General features: G+C 34.1%; 1 pseudogene across 1 annotated transcript; it reads right to left on the bottom strand.

Annotated features, from left to right (window-relative positions):
- Nucleotides 1–13053: 13053 nt before the first annotated feature.
- On the bottom strand, nt 13054–15653 carry LOC143529117 (histidine biosynthesis bifunctional protein hisIE, chloroplastic-like; annotated as a pseudogene). The gene is made up of 4 exons (XR_013134596.1): nt 15471–15653; nt 15129–15373; nt 13716–13811; nt 13054–13639 (listed from the first exon to the last, which is right to left on the bottom strand). The product of XR_013134596.1 is annotated as a histidine biosynthesis bifunctional protein hisIE, chloroplastic-like (transcript).
- Nucleotides 15654–17030: the final 1377 nt, after the last annotated feature.

Raw genomic sequence — 17030 nt, 5'->3', positions numbered from 1 at the left:
AGAAAATTTTTCCCGCCATTTTACTTTTTTTTAACGAATTGCCTATCTAATTTGTTATAAACATCCACTCTCAATTCGTTAACTTAGTTCGTCCTCTCTCTTCACTAACTCAGTTCGTTATAAATACCAACTCTAATTCGTTATAACCTCATTCTTTACAACAGTAACACGAATGGCCTTTAATTCGTTAGAATGTCCACTTCGTCATTCATAACGAATTAGTCTTAATTCGTTACCCATACCTTAACGAATTATCTTGAGGAGTAACTTAATTCGTTATCTTTAACTTAACGAATTAACTTAACAAAATTACTTAATTCGTTATTATTACCTTAACGAATTAACTCTTAATTCGTTAGATTTTCCATAACGAATTGCTACAGTAGATTCGTTAGACTCCTTAACGAATTAGCTACAGTAACAACGAATCAGGTTGTTGGATCTGAACAGCTCGCCGGAAAAACGCATTTCACCGGAAAATACTGTTACATCGCCGGAAAAACTCAGATCTGACCGGAAACTGGAAGTTTGAATTTCATCCATGGTGAAATCATCAAAACACCATAAATTACCATGAAAATCACACCGAGCACTCAGTTTTTCACCACGATTCCGAATTCAACATCAATTTACCTTAATAATTAATGATTCATCACCAAATAACTTAACCCATAACATGCTCTTCAATAGTGAAATCTTCAATTCACCATAATTAACCACCAAAATCCACAGAAACATGAGGATTTCAATGATAAACACGAATCCATCATCCAATTAACTTAACAATCACTAAATCATCATAAACTGAATCAAAAAATAACATACTCTTCCATGGAATATCCTTCAATACACCATAACTTAACACCAAATTACACAGGAAGCATCATTTTCCATAAACACGAATTCACCCTCAAATCCACCAATAACACACTAATTTACTCCAGATCTGACCAAAACCCGAAGAACACGAAAAACACGAAAACTCAGATTTACCTTATTGATGCATCAAGAGCAGCTCCTACTCTGATACCAGTTGATAGAACATCATAGAGTCCAAGATCTAGCCGCTAAAACGATACATCAACACGAAATCGATACTTTAAATATATACTTTATTGATAAATAAGGATGAATACATTAGAGAGAATAATAAGTTATGAAGAGAATAATCTAGATCTATGTACAAGTTCTCTACCTAAATTATGACATAATCTACCTATTTATAGGCCAAGCCCAATTCTCAATAAATATAGGTTAAATACAAAGACGAGATAACCTATAACTTATTCGATGGCTACGGACACCGAAACCGTGCATTAACACATATGCGTATCGTCGCATGCCGTTTGGGTTGTGTAATGCTCTCGCTACCTTTCAGCGTTGTATGGTGACAATTTTTCAGGATATGATAGAGACGTCCATGGAGGTTTTTATGGATGATTTTTCGGTGTACGGTAATTCTTTCGATCATTGTTTGGTTAATCTTGAGAAAATGTTGAAGAGGTGTATTGAGACGAAGTTGATGTTGAATTGGGAAAAGTGTCACTTTATGGTGACGGAAGGGATAGTCTTGGGTCATAAAATTTCAAAAGATGGTATAGAGGTGGATCGGGCGAAAATTGACACGATTAGTAGGCTTCCTCCACCAACAAATGTCAAAGCTATAAGAAGTTTTCTTGGTCACGCGGGTTTCTATAAGCGGTTTGTTAAAGACTTTTCAAAAATTACCCGCCCGATGACCCGTTTATTAGAGAAGGATGTCCCGTTTGTGTTTGATGAAGATTGTTTGAAGGCGTTCAAGTTTCTGAAAGATCAACTTGTAAGTGCTCCTATTCTCGTGTCACCGGATTGGAATTTACCGTTTGAGCTCATGTGTGATGCGAGCGATTATGCGATTGGAGCGGTTTTGGGGCAAAGGCGTGAGAAACATTTTCACTCTATTTATTATGCAAGCAAGACGTTGAATGATGCCCAAGAGAACTACACCACAACCAAGAAGGAACTTTTAGCAGTTGTGTTTGCATTTGACAAGTTCCGGTCTTAGCTCGTACTTTCTAAGACCACCGTTTTTACCGATCATGCAGCTTTGCGTTTTCTCTTTCACAAGAAAGACGCGAAGCCCCGTCTCATACGGTGGATTCTTTTACTTTCTGAGTTTGATATAGAAATTAAAGACAAGAAGGGGGCGGAGAATGTTGTGGCGGATCATCTTTCTCGTTTAGAAGATCCAAAGAGAGAAGAGATTCGTGAGGAAGAAATTGGTGATAGATTTCCGCATGAGTCGATTGATTTTGTTACGGCCGAAAAGCAAGGTTTGCCATGGTTCACCGATTTTGCTAATTTTTTATCACGGGCCTTGTGTTGAAAGGGATGACTACTCAACAAAAGAAGAAATTTTCCGGGATGTTAATCGGTATGTTTGGGATGATCCTTTTCTTTTCAAGATTGGTGGTGACCGAATTCTTAGAAGATGCGTGTCGAAAGAAGAAGGGTTGAATATTCTAAAGCATGTTCATGAAGGTTTAACGGGAGGTCATCATGGAGCGCATGCCACGGCCCAAAAGGTATTTGATAGTGGTTTTTATTGGCCATCGGTTGTAAAAGATGCGGTGGAATTTGTTAAGACGTGTGATGCTTGTCAACGCACCGGAAATATTTCATCGAAAAACGAGATGCCTCAAAATCCCATACAAACTATTGAAATTTTTGATGTTTGGGGCATTGATTTTATGGGACCGTTTCCCGTTTCCGGTGGTCACAAGTATATTTTGGTGGCAATTGATTATGTTTCAAAGTGGGTTGAAGCCCAAGCATTGGCCACAAATGATGCTAGAGTTGTTGTGAAATTTTTAAAGAAGTTGTTTACTCGGTTCGGAACTCCACGGGCGATTATTAGTTATCGAGGTACTCATTTTTGTAATTTCGTCATGGAAAAAGCATTAGCTCGTTATGGAGTTACTCATCGCACCTCTACCTCTTACCATCCTCAAATGAATGGTCAAGTCGAGAATGCTAATAGAGGGGTGAAGAGAAATTTGGAGAAGACGGTGGGAATAAGTTGGAAAGATTGGTCAGAGAAGTTAGATGATGCGCTATGGGCATTCAGAACCGCGTACAAGACACCATTGGGTACTACACCGTTTATGCTAGTTTACGGTAAAGCATGTCATCTTCCCGTTGAGTTAGAGCACCAGGCGTTTTGGGCGTTGAAGACAGTTAATGTTGATCTAACTGAGGCCGCAAGGAAGAGGTATTTTCAAATTCATGAGTTAGAGGAGCTTCGTGATGCGGCGTATTCTCGATCTTTGGATATCAAGGAAAAGACGAAAGTGTTGCACGATCGACGTTTAAAGGGAGGTAAAGACTTCAAAAAAGGTGATAAAGTACTGTTATTTAATTCTCGTTTGAAGTTATTTGCAGGAAAATTGAGAGCGAAATGGACGGGTCCATATGTGGTCAAGGAGGTTTTTCCGTATGGTGTGGTGGAGCTAGAGAATCCGGACAATGGAACTTCATGGAAGGTGAACGACCATCGTTTGAAGCTATACTTAGGATGGCCAGAAGAGGCGATCGAGATGGAGGAAACTCCACTCGAACCATCATCTCAAATCACCGCATAGATTCTTGAGTGAAAACTCAAGTGTAGAGTTTGTATTCCTATACCGTTTTTTTATTTATTTTATTTTTGTTTCTATTTTTATTTTTAAGTCACTATCGTAGTTTTTTTTTTAGTTTTTCTTTGTTTTTGTGTTTTTTAGATTTGAAGAAAAATTAAGCTAGAGACGATCCCCGAGGTTGAGTATAATGAAACGAACAAGTGTGGGGATGGAGTAGCAGCTGAGCCGTATACTTTATATTTATTTATTTGCTGCTCATTATTCATGTTTTATATATTTGTGGGTTGGTGAAGTACTTTGAATGCATAATATCTATCAGTTTGATAAGATATATTTCTAGATATTGCTTGTTGAATTTTTGCCGCTTACGTTCGTGTGTGAGAGGAGTTACCAATTTCTGAGCACGTTCGTAGTTGGGGGGCATTCATGGAAAGAATACTTTGGCATCATGTTTCATGCGCATATTAACAGCTAAGTCTTTTCCATTATCTAGCTTGTTAACTTTTTATTTTGTTTTTGTTTTTTATTTTTACGTTTTTAGTTTTTTGTAGTCCGACTTTATTTTTTATTTTATTTTTATTTTGAGTCGTCCTTATCCTTGCATTGAGGACAATGCATAATTTAAGTGTGGGGATTGGATATTTGAGTCGTAGTTTAATTTTGCTTTAAATTAAGAAAAATAAAAAAATCAAATTTTTTAAAAAGAAAAATAAAAAATAAAAAATCGAAAAAAATTGAAAAAGTTTAAAAAAATATCCCTTGAATATAGTTTTTTGCGTTAAAGTGGGAGATGATGATATTTGTTGGAATTTGGTTTTTCAAACTACTAATAATATAAGATAAATAAAAGAAAACACACTTAACTTGGGATGTGTCGGTAGGCTCAGCCTTGAAAATGAAAGGGAAATTTGATAAAATGGGTCGGAAATCTCTTGTGGGTAAAGCGTTTTGTCCGTAGAAAATAAATAATGAAAGGTCAGCCATACTCAAGCCTCAATTCTTGGTATGAAAAATGGAAATATTATTAAGTCTGAAAAGCTTAAAAAATTTGAATACGTTATTATATGATGCTTGGGTAGGTTTAACGTTAGAGTATGCCGTGTAGCCTGTGATATAAATCTTAAACTGCTAGTTTTAGTGTTTTACAAATCATTAGCGTATGGTTTTATAACCTTAAATCTTGTATTGATGGGATGCCCCGGGTCCGGAGACCATGGGTCTGTATGCCGACTATTCATCTGGGTATTCACAATTCCAAATGGGGTTGTGAATATTTAAAATAAAGCTAAAAAAGAGCAAACCCGCAGTTTTCTGCCACATAAGTCTTTAAACATGATCACAAAAAGTACAAAAGTACAAATGCATTACAGAGTTGATTATCTACGCTGTTAGCCATGTGGGGTCCCCTTGCTCGCGTCTCATTACCATTAAGAAACGGACCACAAGGGACACGCCACATGTAAGCCCTACAAATGAAATTTTGCATACTCACCTATGGTGATGGTTCGGTGTATTTCTTGATCAAGGCAACTTAAGGTCAACGAGAAGAACTATACGACTCACGATCTCGAACTTGGTGCCGTCGTTTTCGCTCTCAAAATCTGGAGACATTACCTTTATGGTACAAAATGTGTGGTTTTTACCGATCATAAAAGCCTTCAACACATTTTCGACCAAAAAGATCTCAACATGAGACAACGACGACGGGCCGAATTACTTAGTGATTATGATTGCGAAATTCTCTACCATCCCGGTAAAGCGAATGTGGTCGCCGACGCCCTAAGTCGAAAGGTTAGTGTTAAATCCGTTCTGCTTCTAAGCGTTGTTGTTCAAACCGATCTTCAAATTCGTATCTTTCAAGCTCAACGTACCTCCGTCGAAGAAGGTAACATGTACGACGAAATGTCATGTGGAGCCGAACTTCAACACGAAACCAAACCCGATGGTCTTTTGTACTTTCTCAATCGTTTGTGGGTACCCGATCGCGATGACCTTCGTACTTGTATTCTCGACGAAGCTCATAATTCGCATTATTCCGTTCATCCTAGTGCAGATAAGATGTATTTCGATCTTCGTGCTACCTTTTGGTGGCCGGGTATGAAAAAGGACGTAGCGTTGTTTGTATCTAAATGTCTTACTTGCTCGAAAGTCAAAGCCGAACATCAAAGACCTTTTGGTCTACTCGAGCAACCACCGATTCCCGTTTGGAAATAGGAAGACATTGCTATGGACTTTATCACCAAATTACCCAAAACCCAAAAAGGCAACGATAGCATTTGGGTGATCATTGATCGATTAACCAAATCTGATCATTTCATTCCGATCCGCGAGAAGTATTCTGTCGAGCAGCTTGTTCAAATCTATGTTCGGGAAATCGTGTGTCAACACGGTTTGCCATTGACTATCATCTCCGATCGTGATGCCCGTTTTACCTCTCATTTTTGGGGTTCACTTCAAGAAGCTTTGGGAACACGTCTCGATCTTAGCACCGCTTATCGTCCTCAAACGGACGGTCAATCCGAACGTACAATCCAAACACTCGAGGATATGCTACGAGCATGTGTTCTTGATTTCGGTGGGAATTGGGATTCTCATATTCCGTTCATCGAGTTCTCCTTCAACAATAGCTACCACTCTAGCATTGATGTGGCTCCTTTTCAAGCTCTTTACGGTCGTAAATGTCGTTCCCTGATTTGTTGGAACGAAATCGGTGAAGCTCAAATCACGAGACCCGAAATAATCCAAGAAGCCACCGATGTCATTAATCAAATCCGTAAGAATCTCCTAGCCGCTAGAAATCGTCAAAAGAGTTACGCCGACAAACAGCGAAAACCGATCGAATTTAATGTTGACGATCTTGTCCTTCTAAATGTATCTCCTAGGAAGGGGGTAGTCCGTTTTGGAAAGAAGGGTAAACTAGCTCCTCGTTTCGTTGGTCCTTTTAAAATTCTTGAGCGTGTTGGGAAGGTGGCTTATCGACTCGAACTACCGGAAGACCTTACCGGTGTTCATCCGACTCTTCATGTATCAAATCTTAAAAAGTGACTAGCCGAGGGTAATCTTCATATATGTCTCGATGAAGTTCATGTGGATGAGTCTATGATTATGGTGGAACGACCCGTCGAGATTATGGATCGTAACGAGAAGAAAACCAAGCGTAGTCGTATTCGGTTAGCAAAAGTTCGTTGGCAATCACGGCGTGGCGCGGAGTTTACTTGAGAATGAGAAGACGCAATAAAAGAGAAGTATCCACATTTGTTTGCATCGTCATCTTCATCTTAATTTCGGGATGAAATTTCCTAAAGTAGTAGATACTGTGACATTCGTCAATTTCGGGTCCGAATAGTATTCGTTTTGTAAACTTTATTATGTAAACCGACCCGTTTTGTTAACCGACACTTTGGAAATAATCAAAATGATGAATTTTATGTTACGATATTGTTTTACACTTGTTGGGTCTTGAAAACATTCAATTTGGTCTTTAAAACGCTTAAAAATCACTTGAACGAACTACGAGGACCAAAACTGTCATTTTTGAAAAATCAGGAAATAACCCCTTCGCGGGGCGCGGCGGGGGTGGTCGCAGGGCGCTAAGGGAGCCCAGACCTGCACATTTTGTTTGTTGTTTTGTGTTTGTTTTTGACCCATTTGCATGCAATTTCTTGTGTTTAACACCCATATTTGACCCAACTCTTTCCCCTATATATGCACACTCTTTCCCCCTCATTTACACCTGCTACATCTTCATTTTCTCTCCCAAATACAAAGATCTTAAGGTTGTTTTCTTAGTGTTCTTGAGTGTTTGACTTCCAAAAGTCAAACTGAGTTTTATCTTTAATTCTAACTTGTTCATCTAACATTACTAACTCTTGAATATGGTGGTACAACATATATATAATACACACCCCTTGTTTCCTTTATTTTTTGCTTCACCGACTCCGGTTGGTTAAGTTTCGAATGTCATAAGGCAAGGCTTCATGGAACACTTCGTGTTCTTGATATATATATACACATATAACTTATTATACATATCACTTATGACTAACTTCTAACCCTTTTAGGTTGTTCATCTTATTTACAAGTTCCATGGTGTGGGTTTGTATAAGACTAACCTCGGTTTAACCGAAACTAATCCAAACCGGAAACTGAACTTTTGTTTACTAGTTTTGTTAAAATATTTGTTTAAACATGTTTATTGCTAGATTTGAGTTTCAAAAATCATTTTTACAAGTTCTTTGATATCAAGCATATGGAATCCATCTATGAACTCGTTGGGAGATGGAAACCAAACTAAACCGAACCTTTTGCTTAAAAGACTTGTAGTTAACTTTTTAGTTGTAAAATTTAAGTTTTCTTCATTTATAAACCAATATACAAGTTCTACAATATTTGGGCATGTAGAAACCATCTATGAACTATTTGTGAGATGGAGTCCGAACCAAACCGAACTATACCGACTTTTACTCGCTTAAGACACACAAGTGTGTTTTTAGCTATCAAGAATTGTATATTTCTTTAAAAATAGTTTACAAACTGATTTTAATTATTTTCTTAAGTACTTGGAATTGTTGGATCCAACTTGATCTCATCACATAGTTTGGACCGACAAAACCGAACACTCGCTTAACGTGCGTTGTTAGTTCTAAACAATAGATCTACATACTTGGTTAAGTGTTAGTATATTTTAATGAGTTATCTCATAACAATTAATATGTTGGAAAGTTGACTTTGGGTTTGACCATTTGTCAAGACCCGAACCGACAACCCGAACACTCGTTAAAAAAACCCGTTTTAGTATCTTTGTTCCAAAGGAACTTGCATTTTAGCATTTTTCCCACCTTATTACTTAACATTGGTTAAGTAAATATTAAGGTTAGATACTTTAACCCGGTTTCGAGCAAACTTACATTTTTAAAGGATTGTTATTATAAATTCTTAAATAGTTACATTTTAAACCTTGAACTTTAATTGTTTACTTTTTGCAACAATTATTTTATTTAATGATTTTCAAGACAACCATTCTAAATCCAAGATTTTATTGTCATTTAGGCCTTGCTCGTTAAACTTCATCCATCCGGTTATTCATCTTTTACCGATCAAGTTTTATACTTGAACGTGAGTAACTTCATACCCCGTTTTCTATCTTTTGTTTTGGGGTGACATTTCATACTTATTCAAATCAAATGCTTTATACTTGAGTATTAAACCACAAACGTTGTTGTATACTTTACTTGAATAATTGCTCGATTTGGTTCTATGCTTATATGCCTATGTGTTTATCGCTTTCGGTTGGTGGAATCTATAAATCCTAGACTACTTGGCATCCCCTTGTAGCAAGGTGTCGTTAACGTAACGCAATTAACGATATTCTATTAAATCCTAGACTACTTGGCAATCCCTTGTAGCTAGGTGGCACTAACGTAATTCTATTAGCGATTGTCAATTTATCCAAGTTGTTGCTTTTATTTATGGTTTTGTATACAAGATTTGTGGCTTTTCATACTATATATCTATTGTTCAAACTTATGAATTGCTCACCAACCTTTGTGTTGACAAACTTTATTTTATGAAATGTTACAGGTTTACATCTCGGTTGATTTGATGTTTGAGGAGAAAATAAATATCAAGACCTCTAAGTTATTAGCAAAAATGAACAATATTTGATTTGCTATATTTTGCTATATTTTGTTGTATTTGACTTATGAATATTTGGTTATGTGACATTTTCGATGTTGTGAAATGAAATGAGTTGTTAAATATTGTCGCTTTAATTAGTGTCATGCGCTTATGGGTAATCGTTGCACCCCGACATGTTCCGCCGCCTTTGGTCGGGGTGTGACAATAAGATTGTAAATTATAATGAGATTTTAAACTAGACGGAATATTTGTCACTTAATTAGAAGTTGACAAAAACAATAGAATAATGATTATATTAATATAGGTAATTTAATGTACATTATAATTTTACAAATAAGGAATATACATAAATAATAAAAAAAAAATATACATCAATAATAAAAAAATACATCTTATTAACTAATGTTCAATCCATGCAATTAGCTTATATGAGTCAGAAAAATAATCTGAAATGATAAAGTCGAATATTAATACTCATATTATGTAATATTTTAATTATAATTTTATAACCGGAAAATTTGAATGGTCTTACCGGAAAAATGAAATAGTGATAATGACGATGGTATCTCCGATTTTTATTTAAAAGGTAAAATAAAATATTTCGTACATCAATCGAGACAATAACCTGAAATAATAAAGTTTTGTTATAACATTGATATTATGGAAGATTTGAATTATAATTTATAATCGGAAAATTTAAATTGGCCTTACCTTAAAAGGAATAATGATAATGTCCATGGATGAAGTTGATTTTTATTTAGAACATAGACGAACAACATGTAAAAGAAAAAACAGGAAAAAATATAAAACTTCAAATAAATATAAAACAACCACTGTTATAGGTATAACACATGAACGGAAAAACTTACCGGAAAAACGTACATACGTAGAAATATTAGCTTCATCGCCGTTTTTGATTTAGAACCTAAACTGATTTTAAAATAATCAGTTAACAATGAAAATAAAGATAAAAAGGTTAGATCTACAATAACCGGAAGAAAATATTATGTTGTCGGAAATACATATATCAACAATTGGAAGGTTATTATAAAATAGAAACTTACCAGAAAACGATTAATAAGAATGTAGATCTAGTTTAGCCGGAAAATATAAGAGGGTGAAAGGAGATCCGACTAATAGAGGAAGATAAAAAATAATGCTTAGGGTAAAAAATGGTGAAATGTTAAGGTTTAAATATAGTATAGTGGATGAGTTAACATTAGTATGAAAGACAATTGGTGACATGACATTGACGTGACATTGATGTGAAGGGGCTAGAATGTTGACAAGTGGAAATTCAATCTTGCTTTAATAGTATATATAGATTTAACATGTTTAGTTAAAATGTCCACATGTCAACCTTTGTAATTAAATATGTTGACTCTTCAACTTGTTTACGACCTTTTTAAACCATCTTATTACAACCTGTGATTCCGTTTAACATGTTTAGAAGTTAGAACCTGATTACAACTCGTTTTTAGGTTAGATAAATCGTTAAACATGTTGTGTGTGGATCACACAATTTCAGTTGTATTCAGATTATGGTTAGATATATACGCCGTATTCGGGTTCAATAATTTAACAGGTAATATGAAGCTTATCAATCATGAGAAAAGTGAAAATATTTGATGCTTTTTTTTAAAAGAAAACGAACAAAATAATACGGGACCAGCATTGTTAAAATTTCAATTAAATAAACTTATAATAATATATTTTCCTTCGTTTTCACATTTTTTTTATGTTAAGTTACGATTGCATATATCACATCTTTTTGTTGTCAATGACGAAGTACAATCATTCTTTTAATTTGTTCACAATCAATATAGTTGTACAAAAATATATATCAGGATTAAATTACAAGCTTCATCTACGTGATCTATTTAAACTTTATTTATAAAACGGACCTCTCAAATTTAAAATCTTATCAGTTCATGTCACATGTAAAATAATTACTGTATATTTAAACATAAAGGTTTTTTAAATATATAACATTGTAATAATATTTAATCAAAATTATACCTAATTGTATTAATGATTTATGTTCTCAGGAAACCAAATAACTCATACTATGATATTTAAGGGCACGGTATTATCTGGGTTGATATGGGCTAAAACCAAACCAAAAATCAAAATTTCGATTTTTGAGTTTTAAAAAACCATTTTGTTTGGTGTCGTTTTTTTTATTTCAATTTGTTTGATTTGGTGCAGTTTTAATTTTTTTGGTTTTTATTATTTGATTTAAATTTTGGGTCAAATAACAAAAATAAAAATTAGCTAAAATAATGAATTTGAGCCCTTAGTTATATGATTGATTAAAATATGACAAGAATATATGATGTTGAAGATCATATATTTGATATTACATACTTTAGATTATTTTAATAATAATTACTAAATTGTAGAATAGTGCTTAGAATATGTCAACAGTTTATGATGTCTAATTGTCTGAAGATCATTATACATTATATTAATGACCTGACAGTGTGCATGAATAAGAACAGACACGGTAGTTTAACTTATTTATTTATTAAAGTGTTAAATACTTCGAATGAATAAACCGATGGAGCATGCCTTAACTCGTTAAGACTCATCCCGTCTCTAAAACATCCACATATTCCTTAAAAAAAGTCAAAATGATCAAATTTAATAGGAATGAATAAATTTTTTTTTATTGAAACTAAATTTTTAAAAAGTTGAGAGGCATGAAGAACGTTTTTTAAAGAAAAGGTTGGTTTGAGGATATACGGCTTTGCATGAAATTAGCTGATAGTTGGAATAAATTGACCATTCCAACAGTTACACAATACCATGATTATTGCCTCGAATTAAATATTTACCTTGTTGTTCTTGGCTCTAGCGTTTAATTACGTTTTGCTAGTTTGCCGATAATTAAACCAAACACCTTTGTGTGAGTAACTTTGTATATTGTAAAAAAAAGAGTTATAAGATAAACGTATTTATAATACTCATATGTAAACTACTTACGCTCTTAACAATTGCTAAATACAGTATATCTAATACCACTTTTAATGAAAGTATCCATTTGAGAGAAAAAAAAATAGAAGAAACAAGAAATAGAAGGATGACGATTATGAAAGACGCAACTTCTTTGTCATCGAGAAAACGGTGAAGCGAGGGTAATGTGGTAAATTAAAGGTTTCAAAAGCCCAAACAATCTTGGATTTTGTTATTATAAAAAAGCTTTACTAAAAGGCCAAAAAAATACGGCTCTTATTTTTATATTTTTTCATATTACTAGGTTTTATATTAATTATGACGTGATCGGGTTTTTAATTTTGATCCAATCGGGGTTTTAATTTTGATCCAACCAACCCAGCCAATGAACCAGTAACAGAAATGTTCGATCATCAATCCGGTTAATAAAATATTTGCAAATTTAACGAATATGAACAGTACAAAGAAACACAAATAATATATATGCTTCATAAATATGAAACTCGTAATGAACTATTTACTATTTTAATGAAGTAATATCTAACATGCGTATTTTGAGTCCTTTTGATATTTTTTAGGGTTCGATATATCAAAAGTTACTATGATTAGCCAACATGATCTAACCGGAATGGTAAAAAATGGTTTATATTTTTTAATATGTAACCTTACCTGACCTGAAACGGAACAAAAAAAATTATCCTATAATAGCTATAGGCAACTGAAATCCACAAATTTCGGTCCCCCATTAACGAAAAATTAATGGCTCCACCACTACTGACAACCGGACACTAACGTCACTCAATACCATGAGCAACCAAGACATTTAATATGTTTGACCACCCTGAAAGTCAAACGTATTTCTTTATGCATAACATTTCCAGAATAGAACACAAGTTTTATAAGTTAAGTACCAAAATCAAACAAAAACAACATTTTTGAGATTAAAGAAATCGCAATGCAGATGTTCATCAAAACTTGATAAATCATTTGACAGTTTTTGCTTTGCGAGTATTCTTTTCCTCAATACCCGATTGGGTAAACCTGCATCTAAGAACCTCAAGAACATCTTCAAATTTTAAACCTCGGCGAATTAATAACACCATTTCATGATACAACACATCCGCCATCTCAGAGAGAGTTCGAGTTCCATCCTCGTTCTCTTCCAGTGTTCTACATAATTCATCAGCTTCTTCATTGAAAAAACAAAAACATAAAAAAATAAAAAAAATTGGATTATATTTAATATAAAAAATTAATAATAAAAAGAAATCAACGTACCGTATCTTTGAGCATAATAACTTGCCATCAAGCAACAAACGTTTTGTCCATGAAGGTTTGCCTTGTTGAGGCCCGGACAATTCTTCCTTTCGCTTGGAGAGTGAAGATTCCAGCGAGTATAATGTGGTCAACGCCAGTTGACTTTTTTCAACCTTAATAAAATAAATAAAAAATTACATAAGTATCTAGAAAGTTTATACAAGTAAAAGAAAATGAATCATGTAATACCTGTGGTCCGTTTAAAGAGTCAAAAATGGATGTGTAGTAGCACGTTTCGGACCCGGTGTGACAGGTGGGACCATCGGGCTTTCCGAGGTATATGATCTGGCAAAGTGTTAAACGTTTCGGTTAACATTTTAAGAAAAAAAGAAAACTAGAAGCGGCAATTTTAAAGGATGTATTAATAGGCCTGTAAATGAACTTAGCGAACCCAAATGGGGCATGTTCAATTAACTTTAACTGACCGGAGTTTCTTGTCCGTTCATTAAGAAAATGAATGTGTTCGTGTTCGTATATGTTTGTTCATTAATAATATCAACGAGTGAATATAACTAAGCATAGATGAACTAATATAAAAGAACGCAACTGAGCAAGCACCAATTAAAAGTAGATGCGAATATTAATCTATAGGGACTAAAAAATTAATAAAACTGGACTATATTGTTATGAGCCTGACAATTTGAATGAATTCACAAACGAAAAAACATAAACAAATGAAAACTAACAAACATAAATGAACTTAAACGAACGTTCACGAACACAAATTAATAAACGAGACATGTGCTCATGTTCGTTTGTTTAATTAGATGAACAAACATAAACAAAGGTAAACTTAAAAACACAAATGAACGTAAACGATCAAACATAAACGAACGTTCACGAACATAGATGAACGAACAATACATGTGCTCATGTTCGTTCGATTAATTAAATCAACATAAAGCTCTGTTACTATTTGTTTTTTTTACTAAATAAACTAACAAACATAAGCTAACGCAAATGAACATAAATGATCAAACACAAACGAACGTTCCCGAACATAGATGATAGATGAATGAAAATGAGATGTGCTCATGTTCGTTCGTTCGTTCGTTTAACAAAACCCACAAAAAGTTTTGTTCATGTTCATTCATTAAATAACCGAACATAAACGAATCTTCATGAACATAAATGAATAAACGAGATGCATGCTCATGTTCATTCGTTTAACTAAACAAACAAAAAGTTCTGTTCATGTCTGTTCGTTTACTAAACAAACGAACTTCCCGCCAAACAATTCACCAAATGTTAAGTTCGTTTACAGGCCTACCAATAGGTCCAATTGATGCAGTTTCGGAAGCGATCAATGGCTCGAGAGACTCATGATTAATCAAAGACGATAAAACGAACCGAAGTTCCAAGAACAATGTTCTTTTATATTAAATTCAATATCAAAAACTAATAATACATAACCTTAAACCCTAACTTATACTAAAATAAAAATGAGATAATCTTGAAAACAAGATAAACGCAAAATATTAAAAGATAATAAAAATCAAAATTTAAATAAGAAGATGCTCCTGCATCACCAATACTAATAAATGGTCGATTCAGGTTATGCTTTTTTTTATCAAATTGTCAAAGTCAAAAAATGAAACTAACCGAATCGCGATCACAATCAAGGAAATATCATGAACATTGATGAAATTAAGGGAACTCTCTCCTTTGGTCCACAATGTGGATCTTGATCTGCTATAAAAGGTTGTCTTTTTGGAAGCGATTGTTGTTGCGAGCGCATCTCGGTTTGCAAATCCTTGCATCAAGATTGCACCCGAGTCCACGTTTTGAGCTATAGCCACAGCCAAACCCTTTTCATCCCATTTCACACTGTCCAATACTAAATTTAACTGAAATTCATTTTATACAAATTCGTTAAGAAGCATGCGTGTGAAGCTTTAATAAACATGACATAAATACAGCTTTTGAGAAGTTAATATATATCACCTTGGATTCAAGATGTATATTGTCACCGGGGTTTCTAAAGCAAGCCTCGATAGCATAACGCTTATTGTTGGATGTATGATTTCGTGTGTTGAAGGCCGGTTCTCGTGAAGGAAGTTGCAAAGATTGAAGTCCATGAAAATGTGCAAATGCCATAGGGAATTAAATCAATCCTCACACCAAGGATTATTATTAATCTACTGGTATATCTAAAAAAAGTGAATTTAAACATGTCAAAAGAAGAACAATACTGCAAATAATCAGATTAGCAGTTAATCCCAAACACCCCCAAATGCTGGTAATTATAGATAACAAGATTCAGAATGAAAATGAATTAACATAGATAATAAGATTTAAATAGCTGAGGTAGTTGTACATAATACATACTTGAAAGTTGATCGATGAATGGGCAAAATTAAGAGACAATGGAAATACGAAGACTACATGGAATCGTAGGGCAAAAAAAAAACATGAATTTGAAGGTGCCTGATTGATTGATGTGAGGGTTTGACTTATAGCAGCCTAGATGACCCAAGACAGGTTAGGCGATAATAATAATAATAATAATAATAATAATAATAATAATAATCCCATTTAAATCCCGGTTAGATTTTGTATGAGGTGTTTTATTTAGCTGTACCGAATATAAGGGGTGTTTTTCAGGTTTGTTTTTCGGGTTTTTGAAACTGGTTATTCGGGTTTTAAAGTTTTAAATCTTAACCCGAAACCTAATCCAAATATCACATGGGTTTTCGGGTTCGGGGTTTTCCGGGATGGGTTAATCAGATTTCAAATATCCTAGAAAAAAAATTAAAAAACTTGAATGCTAAAATTAAAACAAAATATTCTTCTTTGCCCGTAATGCAAATAATCAAAAAATAAACCAACATAACTTGATAAAAAATCAAAAGACGAATAAAACTAAGTAACTAACTCGAACCATAATCTTCCTCAATTGGAAGAGATTTGGTTGTTCGATTACGGTTGGTATTAGTAACAAACGAAAAACATAAATTAACAATAAACAATCGATCCATAATAGTTGGAATGACAACAATCGATTAGGGTTAGATTTTGATAACTTTAGTGGCTAAAACTAAACTTATTATACCTAAAAATATATTTAATTTCAAAACAAAGTTTATTCGGGTTGACTCAAAACATATAAATCAAACTCGAAAACCAACCCGAATTACTTCTAAAGGTTCGGGTTCGGGTTAGTCTTTTATTGGGTTAGTCTTTTCTCGGGTTCCGGTTTTTCGGTTCGGGTTCGGGTTTTTTCGGGTTGGGTTTCGGGTAAAAGTGATAACCCTAATCGAATATCGAACCTGGCCCAAAGCCACTCGAACTTGAATTAGAGAATACCTAAAAAATCGAACCTTAAATAGGTCGATTATTATTTTTTATTAACAAAAAATACGAATAACCCAAAACGAAAAACCCCAGAACAATCCAAAATTTAATTGTCTTTTCTTTAGGCTATGCGTAGTGGAGGGACTACAAAATGAGGCGTTTTGCGCCATGTGGCAAAGAGTGGATTTTTGTTTTCGGGGTATAGTGGTG

Source organism: Bidens hawaiensis, unplaced genomic scaffold (genome assembly GCF_021521415.1).
Source record: "Bidens hawaiensis isolate Kalapana, Puna unplaced genomic scaffold, B.hawaiensis_p1.1 tig00008481_1, whole genome shotgun sequence".
Classification (NCBI taxonomy): Eukaryota; Viridiplantae; Streptophyta; class Magnoliopsida; order Asterales; family Asteraceae; genus Bidens; species Bidens hawaiensis.
The sequence above is the reverse complement of the archived record's forward strand: the minus strand, read 5'-3'. Positions and strand labels throughout refer to the sequence as shown.